Source organism: Eptesicus fuscus, chromosome 9, assembly GCF_027574615.1.
Source record: "Eptesicus fuscus isolate TK198812 chromosome 9, DD_ASM_mEF_20220401, whole genome shotgun sequence".
NCBI lineage: Eukaryota > Metazoa > Chordata > Mammalia > Chiroptera > Vespertilionidae > Eptesicus > Eptesicus fuscus.
The window spans coordinates 80,363,308-80,381,696 of NC_072481.1; the positions used below are offsets into that span (position 1 = coordinate 80,363,308).

The 18,389-nt window shown below is 41.8% G+C and overlaps 1 protein-coding gene and 1 non-coding gene across 3 annotated transcripts in view; one reads left to right on the forward strand and one right to left on the reverse strand.

Moving 5' to 3' along the window:
- DTNBP1 (dystrobrevin binding protein 1) overlaps positions 1 to 18,389 on the forward strand; it is a 151,835-nt gene that overhangs the window by 90,212 nt on the left and 43,234 nt on the right. The window lies entirely within an intron of this gene.
- MIR9242-2 (microRNA mir-9242-2) lies at positions 1,795 to 1,872 on the reverse strand. The gene is given in 1 exon segment (NR_130523.2): positions 1,795 to 1,872. It is a non-coding gene; the product is annotated as a microRNA mir-9242-2 (primary transcript).

Genomic DNA, 18,389 nt, shown 5'->3' on the forward strand with positions numbered 1-18,389 from the left:
CCCCTTGTTTTAAATTTAGATTCTACATATAAGTAAGATTATATGGTATTTGTTTTTTTCTGTCTGACTTATATCACTTAGCAAAATGCCTCACAAATTGCAAGATTTAATTCTTTTTATGGCTGAGTAATATTCTATGTGTGTATATACAATACCACATATTCTTTATCCATTCATCCATTGGTGGACACTTAAGTTGTTTCCATATCTTGGCTGTAGTAAATAATTCTGCATTGAATATTGAGGTGCAGATATCTTTTCAAGTTAGTGTTTCATTTTCTTTGGATAAATACCCAGAAATGGAATTGCTAGATCATATGATAGTTCTATTTTTTATTTTTATAAGAACTTCCATATTGTTTTTCATAGTGGCTGCACTAATTTGCATTTTCACCAGCATTGCCCAGTGTTTCCTTTTTTCCAGTTCTTGCAACCACTAGTTATTTCTTATATTTTTTACAATAGCCATCCTAATAGCTGTGAAGTGATATATCATTGTGGTTTTGGTTTGCATTTCCCTGGTGATTAGTGAGGTTAAGCATCTCTTCATGTATCTGTTGGCCATCTGTATGTCTCCTTTGAAAAAAGGTCTATTCAGAGCCTCTGTCCCTTATTTAATAGGATTATTTGTTGTTGTTTTGTTGATTTGTATGAGTTCTTTATATATTTTGCATAATAACCCCTTAGCAGATATATAATTAGCAAATATTTTATTTCACTCAATATGTTGCCTTTTCAAATTGCAGATGATTTCTTTTCCTACACAGAAGCTTTTTGTTTGATATAGTCCCACTTGTTTATTTTTGTTTTTGTTGCCTTTGTTTTTGGTGTCAGATTCAAAATATCACCACCAAGACTGATGTGAAAGAGATTACCAACTATGTTTTCTTCTAGGAATTTTATGGTTTCAGTGTTACTTGCAAGTCTTTAATCTATTTTGAGTAAATTTTTGTGTGTAGTATAAGATCTTGGTCTAGTTTCATTCTTTTACATGTAGATGTTTTGTTTTCCTAACACATTTATTGAAGAGACTATTCTGTTCTCATTACTCTTGACTCCTTTGTCATAAATTACTTGACCACATATGTGTGGGTTTATTTCTATGCTATCTATTCTGTTCCATTGATCTATGTGTCTGGTTTTTATGCCAGTATCATACTGTTTTGATTACTATAGCTTTATAATATAGTTTGAAATCAGGGTGTGAGATGCCTCCAGCTTTGTTTTTTCTCAAGATTGCTTGTTTTGGCTATTTATTTTTAATTGAGGTATAATTGACATATAACATTATATTAGCTTCAGCAGGTGTACAACATGATTTGATATTTATATACACTGCAAAATGATCACCACAATAAGTCTAGTGACCATCCATAACAATGCATAGTTATAAAATTCGAACCCACAACCTTTTGGTGCACGTGGGACCATGCTCCAAACCATCTGAGTCACCTGACCAGGGTTATTCCTAGATTTTTTTTATGCCATTGTAAGTGGGATTGTTTTCTTAGTTTCTCTTTCAAATAGTTTGTTATCTATAATAATAAAAGCATAATATGCAAATCAACTGACTGTCCAGACGACCTTCTGGACGACCACACTATGACATGCACTGGCACCAGGCCAGCCAAGGCGGGTGCAATGCGATTGGTCAGAGGGCCCCGCCATTGCCCCACGATCGCCCCACAGAGGGAGGCCCAGGCCACCCTCTGCACAGCGATTGATTGAGGAGCAACATGATCACTTGCTCCAAAGAAGGAGGCCTAGACTACCCGGCTGGTGGCGCAGAGGTGGGTGGGCAGGGCCTCCCTCTGCAGAGCCATCAATCACGGAGCCCCATGATCGATCGCCCCACAGAGGGAGGCCCAGGCCACCTGGCTTCCTGTGCTGCGGCAGGTGGGCGGGGCCTCCCTCTGTGAGGCAATCAATCTGGGGCCCTGCGATCGATCACCCCACACGGGGAGGCCCAGGCCACCAGCCAGCGATGCTGTGGCAGGTATGTGGGGCTGGCCAGCAATAGCCCTGCAGAGGGAGGCCCAGGCCAGCTAAGCTGTCGCACCCTATGCCTGTCACCCACAGAGGAAAGCAACCGGTGGCGGGGGAAGGGAGGCAGTGCCACACAGATGGGCAGCAGTGGGGGGTGGGGTCAGCTGCCGGCAGCTGGGGGAGGAAAGCCCCGATAGGCCCTGATTGCCAGTCAGGCCTAGGGACTCTACCTGAGGGGTCCCGATTGCAAATGGGCACAGGCCAGACTGAGGGACACCACTCCCCAGCGCCTCCTCCCTGTGTATGAATTTCATGCACCAGGCCTCTAGTCCTATCTAATAAAAGAGTAATATGCAAATTGACCATCATTCCAACACACAAGATGGCTGCTCCCATGTGGTCAAAGATGGCTGCCCCCATGTGGACACAAGATGGCCGCCACAAGATGGCCAGCCGGGGAGGGCAGTTGGGAGGGACAGCAGAGGAGGGAAGTTGAGGTTGACCAGGCTTGCAGGGAAGGGCAGTTGTGGGGGACCCAGGCCTGCAGGAGAGAGCAGTTGCAGGGACCAGGCCTGCAGGGGAGGGCAGTTGGGGTGACCAGGCCTGCAGTGGAGGGCAGTTAGGGGTGACCAGGCCTGCAGGGGAGGACAGTTAGGGGTGAGCAGGCTGGCAGGGGAGTGGTTAGGGGGTGATCAGGCTGCCAGGCAGAAGTGGTTAGGGGCAATCAGGAAGGCAGGCAGGCGAGCAGTTGGGAGCCAGCAGTCCTGGATTGTGAGAGAGATGTCCCACTGCCTGTTTAGGCCCAATCCCTGCAGGCCTGGTCACCGATAGGATCGGGCCTAAACAGGCAGTCAGACATCTCTTGAAGGGTCCCAGATTGGAGAGGGTGTAGGCTGGGCTGAGGGACATCCCCCCCCATGCATGAATTTCATGCACCGGGCCTCTAGTTATTATATAAAAATAAAACATATTTTTATATATTTATCTTGTATCCTGCAACTTTACTGAATTCATTTTCTGAGTACACATGAGGATTTGGTGATAGAGTCTTTAGGATTTTCCCTAAATATTCTTGTTGAGTGAATTCTGTCGTGAGCATATTTAATTTAAGGTATCAATGGGGCCTTATAGACAGAAGTGTCCAATGGGCTGTTTGATCTTAGGAAAAACATCTGAACTAGATTTGGGAGTAGTCAGCATATAGGTGGGATTAATGTGCCCATGGAGAGCAGGCAGAATAAAAAAAATTACAATAGATAGAAATCAAGGAATCACTAACATTCACTCAACAGGCATAAGGAGAAAACTAGTTGCTTACAGTGAAGATTGAAAACAATCAGCCATAGAGGTAAGAGGAAGAGTATGTTGTCACTAAGCCTAGAATATTTCAAGGAAATGTCAAAGAAGCAAGTCATATTGTGGAAAGGGCAAAGTGAAATGTAGTCTAAGAAGGTCATTTAATTTGCCAATTAAAAGCTACCTGGTGATGTTACTGGCAACAGTTTTAGCGGCATGGGTATGTGTATGTGGAGGCAGGGTGAAAACCATATGGAGGAGGATTAGGGAATGAGTGGAATATTCTGCCTTATTTGCACAGCACTGTGACCTTAGGTGCTTGGCCCTTTGGTACTTAGAAAATATTTGAGAAACAAGGAAGTAGAGACAATGCTTTCAAAAGCTAAGGCTTGGGGAAGGAATGAAGAGAAGTTGGAAGAGAAGGGTTACCTTGAAGAGAATTCTTTTTAATTTGTGTATAACTTGCGTACCTTTGTATGAAAAAGGAAAAGAGACTGTAGAGAGGCAGGAGTTGAAGATGAGTGAGAGTGGCTGATTGATGAAGCTGTGATTCAAAACAGACCAGAGGGAGTGGGATTTAGAGCATATTATTTTGAAACAGGAAAAGACTTTACAGGTATTTATAACTCTTGGAATTGTGATAATTGAAGATACTTATTAAAAATATATAGCACAGCCCTAGCCAGTTTGGCTCATTGGATAGAGAGCATCGACTTGCGGACTGAAAGGTCCCAGGTTCCATTCCCAAGGGCATGTACCTCGGTTGCAGGCTCCTCCCCGACCCGGGCTCTGCAAGAAGCAACTGATAGATGTTTCTCTCACATCAGTATTTCTCTCTGTCTCTCTTCCATTCTCTCTAAAAAATCAATGGAAAAATATCCTTCAGTGAGGATTAAAATAATAATAATAAATAAAAAGGCAGTTGTTAAAATTCCAAGCCACTGGTTAGTGGTTATTGTTGCTAAATTTGAAGGGATCTTCAGATGAGAACTATGTTAAAAATGAAATGGGGGATATTTAAATATACCTATGTGTTTTGAAATGAACTATGAACTTAATCTTTAATCCTTTCAGATAGCAAGGTTTTTTTTCTCTCTTTTGGTATGTTGCTAATGCATCTTTGTGCCTAGATGACAAATTCAGAATTTAGTGTATTTTCAGCCTTCCCCCTGCCTTTGAGCAGCATTTGGTATGGCCCCAGATCTGTGCATGCATCTCTGCACACCAGAGCCCCGAGAGCTTGCATTTGGCTCTCATAGAGGCAGTAGATTTTGGTGTTTGTCTGTTTAAGCCATCGGCAGAAAACTAACAGGCTTAATACAATTTATCTGGAACCTGCTTCTGGCCTCAGCTTCACTTCCTTTGTTCTACATCCCAGAAGATGCACATCAGGGGAGCTGCCTAGTAACTGCAGGTTCCATTCGACCAGCACTGGGCTTCTGTTTACTTGTTCAGTTCTCACATTCATGTCATCTCCAGGACTCAGCGAAAATAGTCAGAGGAATGCCTGTAGGTGGAACTTTATGTGTTTTTCTTCACTGTTTTTCTTTAAAATTTTATTTCCATGCTTGGGTACATTGCAGTATTTGCATGGTATGCTGATGATATATTATTAAAAAGTAGAAATTAAATTTCAACTTGATTTGAACCTACAAACAATACATTTTAATGATAGCCTTATTAGTTTCCGTATATTACCAAGAAGTAATAATTACTAAACTAATACCCAAAACAATAAGTAAAAAATGTTGCATGGAAATCTAGGATTTTTGCTTTTATAATAGACTTATCACCTATCGGGTGAAACTCACCAGACAGTCATTTTATGAGGCAGCATTTATATTAAAAGATAAACATGAAATACCAGGAAAGTAATGCCAGCTATTAGAATAATGAGTGCAGTTCTTATGCTTCATAAAATTGATTCAGCATACCTTTCTGCTAGTATGTTTATTTTTGAGAAGCAGTTAAATATGTGGTTCATATCCAATAACAGTGTAAAGTTGAAATTCGTTCAGTGCCACTATAGGTTTATCTAAAATGGCTGATTTTCCAAGTGGATTTTGAAAATGTCATAATGCTTTATACAGATTAAAAAATATATATTATTTTCCTGATGCAGAACTCCAATGCACCCCATCACCTGTTGGCTAGAGGCTATAGTTGTAGTGATGTCATATGTGGCATTTTTATAAATACATATACAAGGATGTTGAACTTGCGAAACTTACTGCAGAAAATTATACCTTAAAAGTTAATTGGTGGCTTTTTTGTTGAGTAATTTATTATGCTACCCATAGAGATAACTGAGGAATAATTTTAAGTAATTTTTGCATTTTTTAACATCCAGTATTATATCTTTAAGGTAGCACATATTATGATATATTATATATCATGACCTGTCAGGATAGAAGCGTATTTGTGTTCAAAGGAAAAAAAAATGAAAGACGTACATCTTGTCCCTAATTTCTTACTCTATCATGATTTTTCTATTTTTGAGATTACAGATTATAATAGGGTACATTAAACTTGAATTAAAGGGAAAGTTTCTTCTTTCTTTCCCTCTCTCATATTCTCATTTTATGTATAGTAGAGTAAAACCTTTCAAGTTTTTAAGCTCAGGTAGACATATTAACTGAAGCAAAAGACATCTGAAAATTCATTATAATATTGGAGCATTAATGGAAGGAAATTCTAACTTGAAGTATTACCACATTCTTGTTCAGTATTTATTAAGTGTTCATGAGTAAACTGGTAAAAATGGAGGAAGTGAGGACTTTAGTGTTAATTTTTTAAATGTTTTAAGGAATATATAATAACACTTATTCATACTATATTAATATAATGATTCTAATAGTAAATATTTGAATATAGGTATAATCTAGTATTAAATTTAAAAATTTTAAATCATTCATTGAAGAAATTATGAAAATCTTGATTTGTTGGTAACTGTCTGCTCTTCTTTGTTTTTCACATCAGTATGTCTATGTGTATATTCTTTTTTAAAAAGCTGGTTTATATTATATAACTCAGTGTTTAAATAAAGTTAGTGTTTATGTCCTGTGGTACAGAAATATTTATATCCTGTCTATTAATTTTGGTTTTAAGACAGTTTATTTTTAAGACCTAGTTGATTCTTTATTCTACTACGCTGTCATAAGATGTCATACTGTGGCATGACCTGAATTTTTTAAGATGATATTTTATATTGAAGGGGGATTGGAATTCTAATGGCTTGTTGAACTATTAAACTACGCTAAAGGAGAGCCTTGAGATTTGGTCATGATGCTTAAATGTTACCTTTCTGTGATTTCTTATAATATACTATTATATAATCAATAATTACAGCAGTAGAATGCTTTAGAAATATATCAGGACAACTTTTTGTTGTGTATCATATATGTTTGCTGTCATGAATAAATACAGCTGTTCTGTTTCATTACCTCCTTGCTGGAACATGGTATAAACTTGATAGCAAAAATTATTATACCTTTCACAAAGTTAAATTCTGATACCACAAAAAGAGTTTTATGAAAATCTTACCTGTAAGGCTCAAACAGAGATTTTATCTGTTGAATTCATATGGAGCGTCATGATTTTGTATGTTTTTTAGAAGTTTGTTCTGGAAAATAACCTATGGGCTTTTGTAGCTCAGCTGATTACATTGTTTGGGGCAAGTGATAGAGTTTGCACCTTCTCGGAAGACTGGTAGTTAGTTGCCTGATGATTTAGATAGACTTTTAGGGCAAGGGGGCAGTGAAGTGGCCAGCTGCTCCCTAAATTCTCTCTTCTACTTAATATTCATTGGCTTTCCTTATAAAGAATACCACAAATAAAAGTAGATATTTAAAATTTGGTTAATTTGTTTATAGTTGAGTAATAAAATATTATTTAACCTAAGGTAAGGGAAATTAACTAAAGAAACATTGAAATAATACTGAGGTGTTTAATTCATTTTTCTGTTTTCTGAAGGACTAAAGTATTTGTGTAAAACAACAAGATTAGTATAGGATACTTACTAATATGGTATTCACTTTCAAGTCTCTACGGTTTTAAAAATGAATGAAAGAAGGACGGTAGTTGTACATAAAATGGAATTAAATAGTCAGAAACTTACTTTGTGAGGGCAACTCATTAGTTCTAGTTATGTTTACTTTTTATTTTTAAATTATATTTAATTTTAATTTTTAAAATTTAATTTTTAAAAATTTATTTTATTGTTGACTATTACAGATGTCCCCCATTTTCTCCCAACTTTGCCCCCCTCAATCCAGACCTCACCCTTTCCTCCCTCTGGCCCTCACCACATTGTTGTCTATGTCCAGGGGCTATGCATGTATGTTCTTTAGCTATTCTCTTTACCTTCTCTCATCCCATCTGCCTCATCCACCTCTCCTCTGACATCTCTCAGTTTAATATTTTTATGCATTCAAATGAATTTTTAATAATATCCTCTATTGCTTTTATGTTTAAAAAGTTCTCTCCCAATCCTAAAAAATGTTAACTTGTAATTTCTTCCAGTTTTTATTCTAGCTTAATTTTTATTTGCTGATTTTACTCTAATTCATCTAAAATTCAGTGAAGTGAGCACTGAATTTTTTGCCATGAAGGTAATTAATTTTTTTAATATGTACTGTGGAGTAATCCTTTACAGTTCTCTACCCCTGCTGTTGGCAAAATTTAATTGGTTAAATTAAACTCTGCCTGCATGGCACCTGAACCTGAGCAGATGAAGAAAGCTGGAAAAAACATATAGCCTTTCTCTGCTGTCTCACTTTAAATTTTGCCCAGAATAACCTGGCTGGTGTGGTTCAGTGGTTGAGCATTGACCTATGAACCAGGAGGTCACGGTTCAATTTCCTGTCAGGGCTCATGCCCAGGTTGTGGGCTCGATCCTCATTGTGGGGCGTGCAGGAGACAGCCAATCAATGATTTGCTCTCATCATTGATGTTCTATCTCTTTGTTCCTCTCTGTAATTAATAAAAAATATATTTAAAAAATGAAATAATAAATTTTGACCAGAATTCACTAGAGAGCCTTGGCACAGATTGGTAGTCCTATTGCATTTCACTTCTGCTCCTCTTCTCAGACTACCAGCATCCCATCCCTGTTCCTCATCCTTAGTTGATCTCTTCTGATTTCACTGAGGAAGTAGAAGCAATCAGATGAGAACTCGAATATGCTTCTTCCAGTAACTCTCCCGGCTTCCTGTGTCTGCTTATTTCCTGGCTTCCTCCTTGGTACTATGGGACTGTGCCTGTTCTAAAGCTATCTGTTCCCTCCTGCTTCAGGACTTTGCTCTGCCAGTCTCACCCTCCAAACTCTCACAACACTCTTGTGGCTTCCCATGATGCTTATAGTAGAATCCATCTGAGTCCTTTTCATGTCTTGCAAGGTCCCTCAAACCCAGCCCCTTGCTTCCTCTCTGACCTTAGCTTCTCCCATTCTCTTCCTGGCTCCTGTCCCATCCTCCAGCAGACCCAAAATGCTCCACTATGGCCAAGGGCATCTCCTCCTCTGCCTGCATTGCTTTTCCTCCAGATGGTGGTCTGGCTTATTCCTTCCTGCTGCCTTCTCAAAGGTGTACATTTTAAATTGTACATCATTTTCGCCCTCTCCCTTGATCTGGCTTTATTTTATTTATGACATACATTTTATTTTTTTAAGGTGCAGACATGACATATATTTATTTGGCTTTTCTCTGCTATATCCTGTGTGTCCAGACAGTGATTGGCACAGTACTCTCCAAAAATTCATTGGATCGGTGGAGCACTATGACATATCGTATCTCCTTACTTTCTGGCTTCATCTCCCTTCTAACTCTGTCTTCCAAATATTGTCAGAGTCATCTATCTGAAAATTCAGATTTGACCATGTCATTGAACCTTGAAGTGGCTTCCTAATTCTTACAGCACTGTTTCCTAAACATAAGTCATTTGAGCTGCACTTCCATAATTTTTGTCGTATCCATGTACAATCTGGACTGTATTTAAAATGATTTTCTTTAAATCAACTCATGTTAAAAATGTATTCTAAAAATACACTTATTATAAATGGAAAATTAGTATTACTTGACATGAATAGAAACTAACTACAAAAGTAAATTCATAACTATTAAAACTGGCTGTACCACCCCAAATTAGCTTGCCTACTGTACTTTAGAAAACTGAATTTCAGGATTAAGTCCAAGCTTCCTATCTAATAAAAAAGTAATATGCAGATTGACCATCACTCCAACACACAATATGGCTGCCCCCATGTGGTCAAAGATCCTGCCCCCATGTGGACACAAGATGGCCACCACAAGATGGCCAGCAGGGGAGGGCAGTTGGGAGGCACCAGGCCTGCAAGGGAGGGCAGTTGAGAGGGACCAGGCCTTCAAGGGAGGGCAGTTGGAGGCGATTAACCCTGCAGGGGAGGGCAGTTAGGGGTGACCAGGCTGGCAGAGGAGGGAAGTTGGGGGCAAACAGGCTGGCAGGGGAGCAGTTAGGCATCAATCAGGCTGGCAGCGGAGTGGTTAGGGGGTGATCAGGCTGGCAGGCAGAAGCGGTTAGGGGCAATCAGGAGGGCAGGCAAGCAAGCAGTTGGGAGACAGCAGTCCTGGACTGTGAGAGGGATGTCCGACTGCCTCGTGGGATCGGGCCTAAACAGGCAGTCGGACATCCCTCAAGGGGTCCCAGATTGGAGAGGGTGCAGGCTGGGCTGAGGGACACCCCCTCCCTCCGTGCACGAATTTCATGCACCAGGCCTCTAGTTTTAACATAATAGACAAAATTCTTCTTGAAAGCCAATGCTTGCCTCTCCAGCTTTATCATTTACTCGTCTGCGTCTTGTACCTCATGGTCTAAAAACAACTCACCCTGATCTTGCTCCAGCTTTTGTTCATGCCGACTCTTCTTAAACTCCACTTCTTCGCCCTCATGCCCTCACGTGGCAGTTACCTATTTCCTCTGAGGACTGCTCGGTTGCCACCCCTTAGGAAGGCCCTGCTTGACTCTCAAAAGCAAGTTAGGTTCCCTTCTTTTCTGCTTCCACAACACCCTTAGCTGACTCTAATCTAATTCATCATATTAATTACAGTTATCTGCATGGTGTTTTTCCTCCTTGAGTAGACTGTGAGGTACCTAAGGACAAGGATCCTGTCAGATCCATCTGTATAGGCCTCTCATCAAGCCAGGATCTGTCAGTGAGTTATAGACAGATGGATGAACCCAACCCTGAGGTGTGAAGCTTGAATGCAAGTGGGGAGAGTGGCAGGGCCTTTGGTTCACAGTGACTTAAATAAGACTGGCCCTTTTCAGAAGATCCTCAGATGTTTCACCCAGTGGGTGTGGGCAAGGAAGCATGGGAGGGTTTAGGAGGCCGCATGTGGTGCAGAAAGAATTGCCAGGGAAGGTGGACAAGCTCTGTTTGTTCTGCCTCGCTGTTGCTATTGCTAATTTTATTTCTGCAGACAGTGTGTCCTAAGGTGAGGGGCATGTGAAGCCTGAGGTTAGAGAGTAATGAAACTTACGGAAATGTGACCTGATAAATAGAGAAAAGGGTTGGGAAAGCATGAACAAAACCTTCCGGAACATAAGGAAAGGAAAATGTAGGGGGAAACATCAGATTTCAGCCTGGAATGAGCTGGGGAGATAGAAAAAAGGAATATGAAAGCGGAGAGAAGAAGGATGTAAAAAGAAGAGCAGAGGTGGTATGAAACTGGCCATTGTGTATATATGGTACATGGCCAAGTCGAAAATTACTTGTCTTTTGCGTTGAAGTTTTGGGGTCTGTTTTGGAAGTTCCTGCTAGGAAACCGTAGGACTTAAGGGTTAAAAATAAAAAGCATAAAGCATTTCTCTAAAACACATGAAGTGCACATGTTATAGAACTTTCCTAAGAGAAGAAGGCTTCTGAAAATTTTTTCTATACTAAAACCTTAAGGATATATCATTTGGCAGAATGGTATTATCAAAAAGTTAATAAATAATGTGTTGGCAAGGATGTGAAGAAAATGGAACCCTTGTGCAATGTTGGTGGGATTGCAGATGAGTGCAGCCATTGTGGAAAACCGTAGGGAGATTATTCACTAAAACCAGATCTACCATACAACACAGCAATTACACTTCTGGGTATTTATCCAAAAAAAGTGAAAACACTAATTCAGAAAGATGTATGCACCCCCATGTTCATTGCAGCATTACTTAGAATAGCCAAGATATGCTAGGTATCCATTGGTAGATGAATGAAAATGTGGTATATATGGAATATTGTGCAGCAATAAAAATAAATCTTGCCACTTGTGAGAACATGGATTGACCTAAAGGGTATTATGGTAAATGAAATAAGTCAGAGAAAGACAACTACCATATGATTTCTCTTATATGTCAAATCTAAAAAAATGAAACAAACAACAAAAATAGAGTCATAGAAACAGACCAAAAGAATGGTTGTCAGAGGGGACAGATGAAAAAGGTGAAAGAGAATATAGTCAATATAATATTGTGATTAGTTTTCACAGTGACAGATGATGACTAGAATTAGCGGGATGATCACATTGTAAGGTATAAAAATGTCAAATTACTATATTGTGCACCTGAAACTAATATAATTGGTACATTATTGTATACCAACTATAATTACATTTAAAAAAGAAAAAATAGTTCACATATAGTAGGAATTCAAAAATATTGATCACACCCAACATAAATAAAAAGCAATCATAAAATCCATACAGCACCACAAGACTCCAAATAACCAAAGCAATTTTGAGAGGATTAAAAAAGAACAAAACTTGGAGGCATCAGACTTTGATTTCAAAATATAGCATGGGGCAAAAGTAGGTTTACAGTTGTTCATAAGGAAAATAATACAATAATTAATTAATAATACAAGAATAAACTTTGTGCTTTGTGTACTCACAACTGTAAACTTACTTTTGCCCCACTTCGTTAATATTACAAAGCTACAGTAATTAAAAGTATGGTCCTTTAAATCTATGGGCACAAACAGGTCATGCAAATGTTAGTCAAAAGAAAACTTAGTCAAATTCCTAGAAACAGAGTAGAATAGTGGTGGCCAGGGGCTGGGAGGAGGGAGGAATGAGAAATATTGTTTAATGGGCATGGAGTTTCTGTTTTATAAGATAAAAAGAGTTATGGGAATGGATGGTGATGGTTGCACAGCATTATGAATATATTTAATACCTTTAAACTATACACTTAAAGTAGGTAACATGGTTACTTCTATGTTATGTGTTATTTTACCACAGTAAAAAGAAAAAGGGAAGAATATATATTATTTGGGTTTATTTTGACAAGACAGTTTCTACTCATTGATCTATAATAAAGATATCCTATCTAATAAAAGAGTAATATGCAAATTAACCGTCACTCCACAACAAAATGGCAGTGCCCATAGCCACAAGATGGCGGTGCCCAGTCCTCTCAGGCCCACCGGAGTCCCCAGTCCCAGGGAGGACTGCCACTGAGAGCCGGCAGCGTAAGCGGCCTGGCGGAATGCTGCCCAGAGGCCCTCCTGACCCTTTATAAAAAACAAATTCACTCCCCACAGAGTGATCCCCCCCACACACACCTGCAGCCTCGGATCTTAGCTTTGGAAGTACCAGTACCCCGATGGAGTGATCCCCTCCCAGTGGCAGCCTGGGCTGTCGGCCTGGGAGGCGGCCGTTTCCCGCAGAGCGATCTCCTCCCAGCAGCAGCCTGAGGTGTCAGCCTCGAAAGCGCCTATGCCCCCATGGAGTGATCCCCCCCACATACACTTATAGCCTTAGGGTCTCAGCCTCAGAAGCACCTGTGATGGGGTGAGTGATCCTGGCCCACTGGCAGCCTAGGGGAGTCCGCCTTGGAACTTCCCTTGCCCCCAGTTGAGTGATTGGAGATGGGGAGGGGGGTATCTGGGCAATGCTGCCCAGCAAACCTCTCCCATTGGGTAGAAACTTCTGACCAGGTTAGGGAGGTAAATGGGTTTTGTTTAAAATCTTTAGAAACCACAAAGGAAATGTCTGAGGTGGGGTTTCACATCGGAAGTAACTTGCAACTAATTTCTGAAGTCAAACGGCGACATTGCAGTTACATTACTGGAGCGTACCCTGAGGTCCGGAGGTTGGCTCTGCAAGGGCAGTGCGGGTGCTCCCCACCCTGGTTCCTCAGCACCTCGGGCAGGGCTTGAGCCCACCCAGGAAGGCCTTTTTCCCTACAGTTTTCACCAAGGCAGGGAGGTTTTGTAGACGTGAATAAGAAGTGCCCACGCACAAGTCCTGAAGATGCCAGGGCCAGCAGAAATGACAAACTAACCGGGAAAAGAGCAAAACCAGAAACACCACCGATCCCCACATAGATCATCTTTTTCTTCAGATGACTGTGTGTTTCCCTCTTCTTGGTCTTCTGGAAGCAAGACAGATTCAGGTACTGACAATTCTACCAACGGAAAAGTTAAGAAAAAGAGAGGACAGAAAAGGAATAAAAGGAGAAAAGAAAGAAAGGACAAAAGATGAAACATCAAGAAAAAGAAAGAGAAGGAAAAAAGGAAGAAACAAGCACATGATATCACCTTTCCAAGGTCTCATGAAATTCCTGTTTAAGGAGTTTATTTTATGACACTTTTAGTTCAGGTTTACATTTTTACTGGTTTGTTAAGACCACGGCAGATATACTGTCCAATATGTGTGTTTTTTTTAAATATATTTTATTGATTTTTTTACAGAGAGAAAGGGGAAGGGATAGAGAGCTAGAAACATCTATGAGAGAGAAACATCGATCAGCTGCCTTCTGCACACTCCCCACTGGGTATGTGCCCCCAACCAAGGTACATGCCCTTGACCGGAATCGAACCTGGGACCCTTGAGTCTGCAGGCTGATGCTCCATCCACTGAGCCAAATCAGTTAGGGCTGTCCAATACGTTAAAGAAAAAACCCTATCTAATAAAGAGGGAATATGCAGGGGAGGGCATTTGGGGGTGACCGGGCTGTCAGGGGAGGGCAGTTGGGGACAATCGGGCCATCAGGGGAGCAGTTAGGGGTCAATCAAGCTGGCAGGGGAGTGGTTATGGGGTGATCAGGCTGGCAGGCAGAAGCGGTTAGGGGCAATCAGGCAGGCAGGCGAGCAGTTGGGAACCAGCAGTCCCAGATTGTGAAAGGGATGTGGTGCCCAGTCCTCTCAGGCCCACCGGAGTCCCCAGTCCCAGGGAGGACTGCCACTGAGAGCCGGCAGCGTAAACAGCCTGGCGGAATGCTGCCCAGAGGCCCTCCTGACCCTTTATAAAAAAACAAAAACAAATTCACTCCCCACATAGTGATCCCCCACACACACACCTGCAGCCTTGGATCCCCTGAGGGGTCCCAGATTGGAGAGGGTGCAAGTTGGGCTGAGGAACACCACCCCCCCCAGTGCATGAATTTCATATATATACATACTAGAGGCCCGGTACATGGATTTGTGCACCAGTGGGGTACCTTGGCCTGGCCTGTGCCCTCTCGCAATCCAGGATCCTTCAGGGGATGTCGGACTGCTGATTTTGGCCCGATCCCCGCACCAGGCCTCTAATATGCATATACGATCTTTGGTTAATCTCTTCCCGCCCTCCCCCCTCCCCCTTTCCCTCTGAGATTCATCAGTCTGTTCCATGTTTCCATGCCTGTGCATTGAGTGTCTGCCCCCTGGTGGTCAATGTGCATCATAGCTACCAGTCGAATGGTCGGACAGCCGCTTAGACTTTTATATATATAGATATATCACAGTAAAAGCTATTTTGCTCACAGGCCTCACAATCTTAATAGCTGCTTCTTCCTTTGCAGGGACACTGTTTTAGCAGAGACATTTTCACTGCTACTTTTGCCAGTTCCATTATTTGTGCTTTTGTGAGACTAAATACCAAAATGCCAATTACAACTGGAAATCTACACTAATAAAAGAGAAACATTTAAATTAACCATCACTCTGCTATACCCACCAGCCAATCAGGAGTGAGTTTGCAAATTAACCCAACTAAGATGGCGGCCTCCACAGAGCTGGAGTGAGCAGGAGGCTTGGGTTGCCCCTGGCGATGAAGGAAGCCAAGTTTCCCACCCGCCCTGGCTGGCGCTGGCCTCCGCTCAAGGCTACAAAATTTCAATTATAGAAGATAAATAAATCCCAGATACCTGCTTCCAGCTGGCCCTGGCCTCTGCTCAAGGAGGGGCTGGGAGCCTGGGTTTCCAGGGGCAATGCAGGCTTCCAGCCGGCCCTGGCCTCTGCTCAAGGCTACAAAGTTTCAATTATAGAAGATAAATAAATCCCAGGTACCTGCTTCCAGTCAGCCCTGGTCTCTGCTCAAGGAAGCGCTGGGAAAAAAAAAGAAAAAAAGCCCCTTACCCAGGCTGGCCACACCCCCATGGGGTGAGGGTCCCCTCTGGGGGGCTTGTCCAGCCTGCAAACAGCCATCAGCCCCTCACCCAGGCTGGCCAGACACTCCAGCAGGGACCCCCACCCTGAAGGGGGTGTGGCCAGCCTGAAAACAGCCCTCAGCCCCTCACCCAGGCTGGCCACACCCCCATGGCCTGATCCCTGTAAACAGGCAGTCAAACATCTCTCAAGGGGTCCCAGATTGGAGAGGGTGCAGGCTGGGCTGAGGGACACCCCCCACCCCCCCGCCTTGCACAAATTTCATGCACCGGGCCTCTAGTATTATCATAAAATTAGAAGTAGTTTTGTGGTCTCTTGCCCATTCAATGATATTGGAGAGTAGTGGCAACATTGTAGGGGATGAGTGGGTTATTTGGTTTGCTTTTATACTGTTTCATTTCTCTCATATTCAGTATTGTCTGAGATTGCCTTGTCCAGCATCAATAATTACCTTCTGAGGATTTTGTATCATATTGACACTCCATTCTGATCAAGATAAATATTAAGAGGGTTTTATCACTAACTAATAAACAGATTTTTATTTTTCATGTCCAAGTTACTCCAAAGGAACTCTTCCTTTGAACACTTTCTTACCCTTCTACTCCCCCACAAACATTTTTGAGCATTTGAGTGGAACAGCTTGCTGAGGACAGTGCTCTGTGTACTGGAGGATGTTTATTACCATGTGCTTTGGAGAGTGTTACAGTAGATTCACTTCTAACAGTTTTTGGTGAAAACAGTATGCTCAGAGTGGACTGAAATTATTGTGTATAAGATATCCAAAATTGTATGGATGATATATCTGAATCTTTCCTTTAGGTCTCAGAACCTTGACAACTGCCTCACGTGATAGTGTGTCCTTCCTTTTGGAGTATCGGGCTCAGCTTCAGTTACTTCATTTTCTCTAAGGGAGCCTCGTTTCCCTCAAACAACCCCCTCATGTCTGAAATGCGGTTTATTTGTTTAGTAAACACCTGTGCTTACTGTTCTTGCAGTAAATCTACTCTATCCAGTGCTAGGGAGGTAAAAATGAGCCCATAGAGGAGGTTGTCAGGCATCCTTACAATCACGTGTCACTAAACTTGTGGAATTCTGTGCACCTGTCTTGTGAGTATACAAGTATCTTGAAAGAGAACCCACATGGCTATTGGAACCCCCAGAGTAGTGGTTACAGTGAACCTAAAAGAGAGGAAGAAACAGGGAGGAAGAATTCTTCACAAATCAATTATTTATAGTCTTCTAAGAGATTAAGGTGAGGTTAATGTGACAGGTGATATGCTTTTTCAGCCTTTCAATTCAGATTGACTGTTTTTTAAGTAAATATAAATTACGGCTAGCTGAAATTATTTTCTTTGATCAAATAGGCAGTTAAAAATTATTATGCTTCCTCTCCCCCTTTTGTTACAGAAGTTTTTAAACATGTACAAAATATAATATAATGAAACTCCAAATAAGTTAATCCCTTGGTGGGTCTGGTGTACGGGGGCAAAAAATGGCCCTCGTCCTAGAGCCACACAACTCAGACTGTTCTGGATGCTGCCCAACCTTTTGGAATCTAATTTACAGCTTAAGTACCACTTAAGCTCAGCAGGGCGGGCCTCAGGGAATTTGGAGAGTTGGGTTTGTGGATCTCCTATGAGGGGATGACACTAGTCAGGCTCTTGGGAAGGTGATGGGGATGGCTCCCACCCCAAAGCCACGTAAAGCAGTCTGCATGACCCCTACACCCTGGATTCAGGCAGGTGACTCATCTGCAGGGTACAAGCTACACAGAATGGGGCAACAGAGAGACAGGAGGATGGAGCTATTGCATTCCCCAGTTGATGTCCTATGAAGGGGAGTGCTCTACCCAAGAAAGGTGGTGTCTGCTATGTGGAGAAGGACTCAGCACAGCACTGGGACCCTGTGGGCTGTTGCTTTACCTCTCTCTCACTGGAGCCACAAATCCCAGTCGCACCTCATGTGACTCTAGCCCACTCTGCCTTCCCTCCACCAGAGCCCAGAGTGAGTGGCTGCAAAGGAGATTTTCTGTGTTGGCCTTTTAAGAGGGCCCTTAAGTCTCTAGCACTCTCCTGTGTCTCCCTGGTGGTCAGAATCCCTGCTGATTCTCACAGCCAGATGTTATGTGATGCCTCTTCTCAGCTATAGTGCTCTGGGCTAGGAGCCCAGAGTGTGATTGAGACCCCAAGCTCCTCAGGGGGAACCTTTGCAGTTGAGATATTCCTCCAGAATCTCAGCTGCTGCTGGGTAGGTGTGTGTGCAGGGCCAGTCCTTTCCATGTTTCTCCCCTTCCTGCCAGTCTTGATGTGGCTTGCTCTGTAAATCCTTGGTTGTAGGACTTCTGTTCAGCTAGATTTCAGTTGGTTATTCAGGTTGATTATTTTATATTTTAGTTGTAATTCCAGTTTGTTCGTGGGAGGAGGTGAATGTAACTTCTGCCTACTCCTCTGCCATCTTGGATCTCCTCTCATTTTCTTAATAGTATATTTTGAAGCACAAAAGTTTTTAATTTTGATGAAGTCCATTTTATCAAAATTGTTTTAATGAATTATGCTTTTGCTGCCATATCCAATAATTATTTGCCTAACCACAGACATGATGATTTTTTTCTTAGAAGCTTCCTATGAGATTTTATATAGGTTGGGTTTCACCTATTTAGGGAGGTGATAGAATTCTGTGAGGAAGTGGTACTTAAACTGTAAATTGGATTCTTGAGACCCAA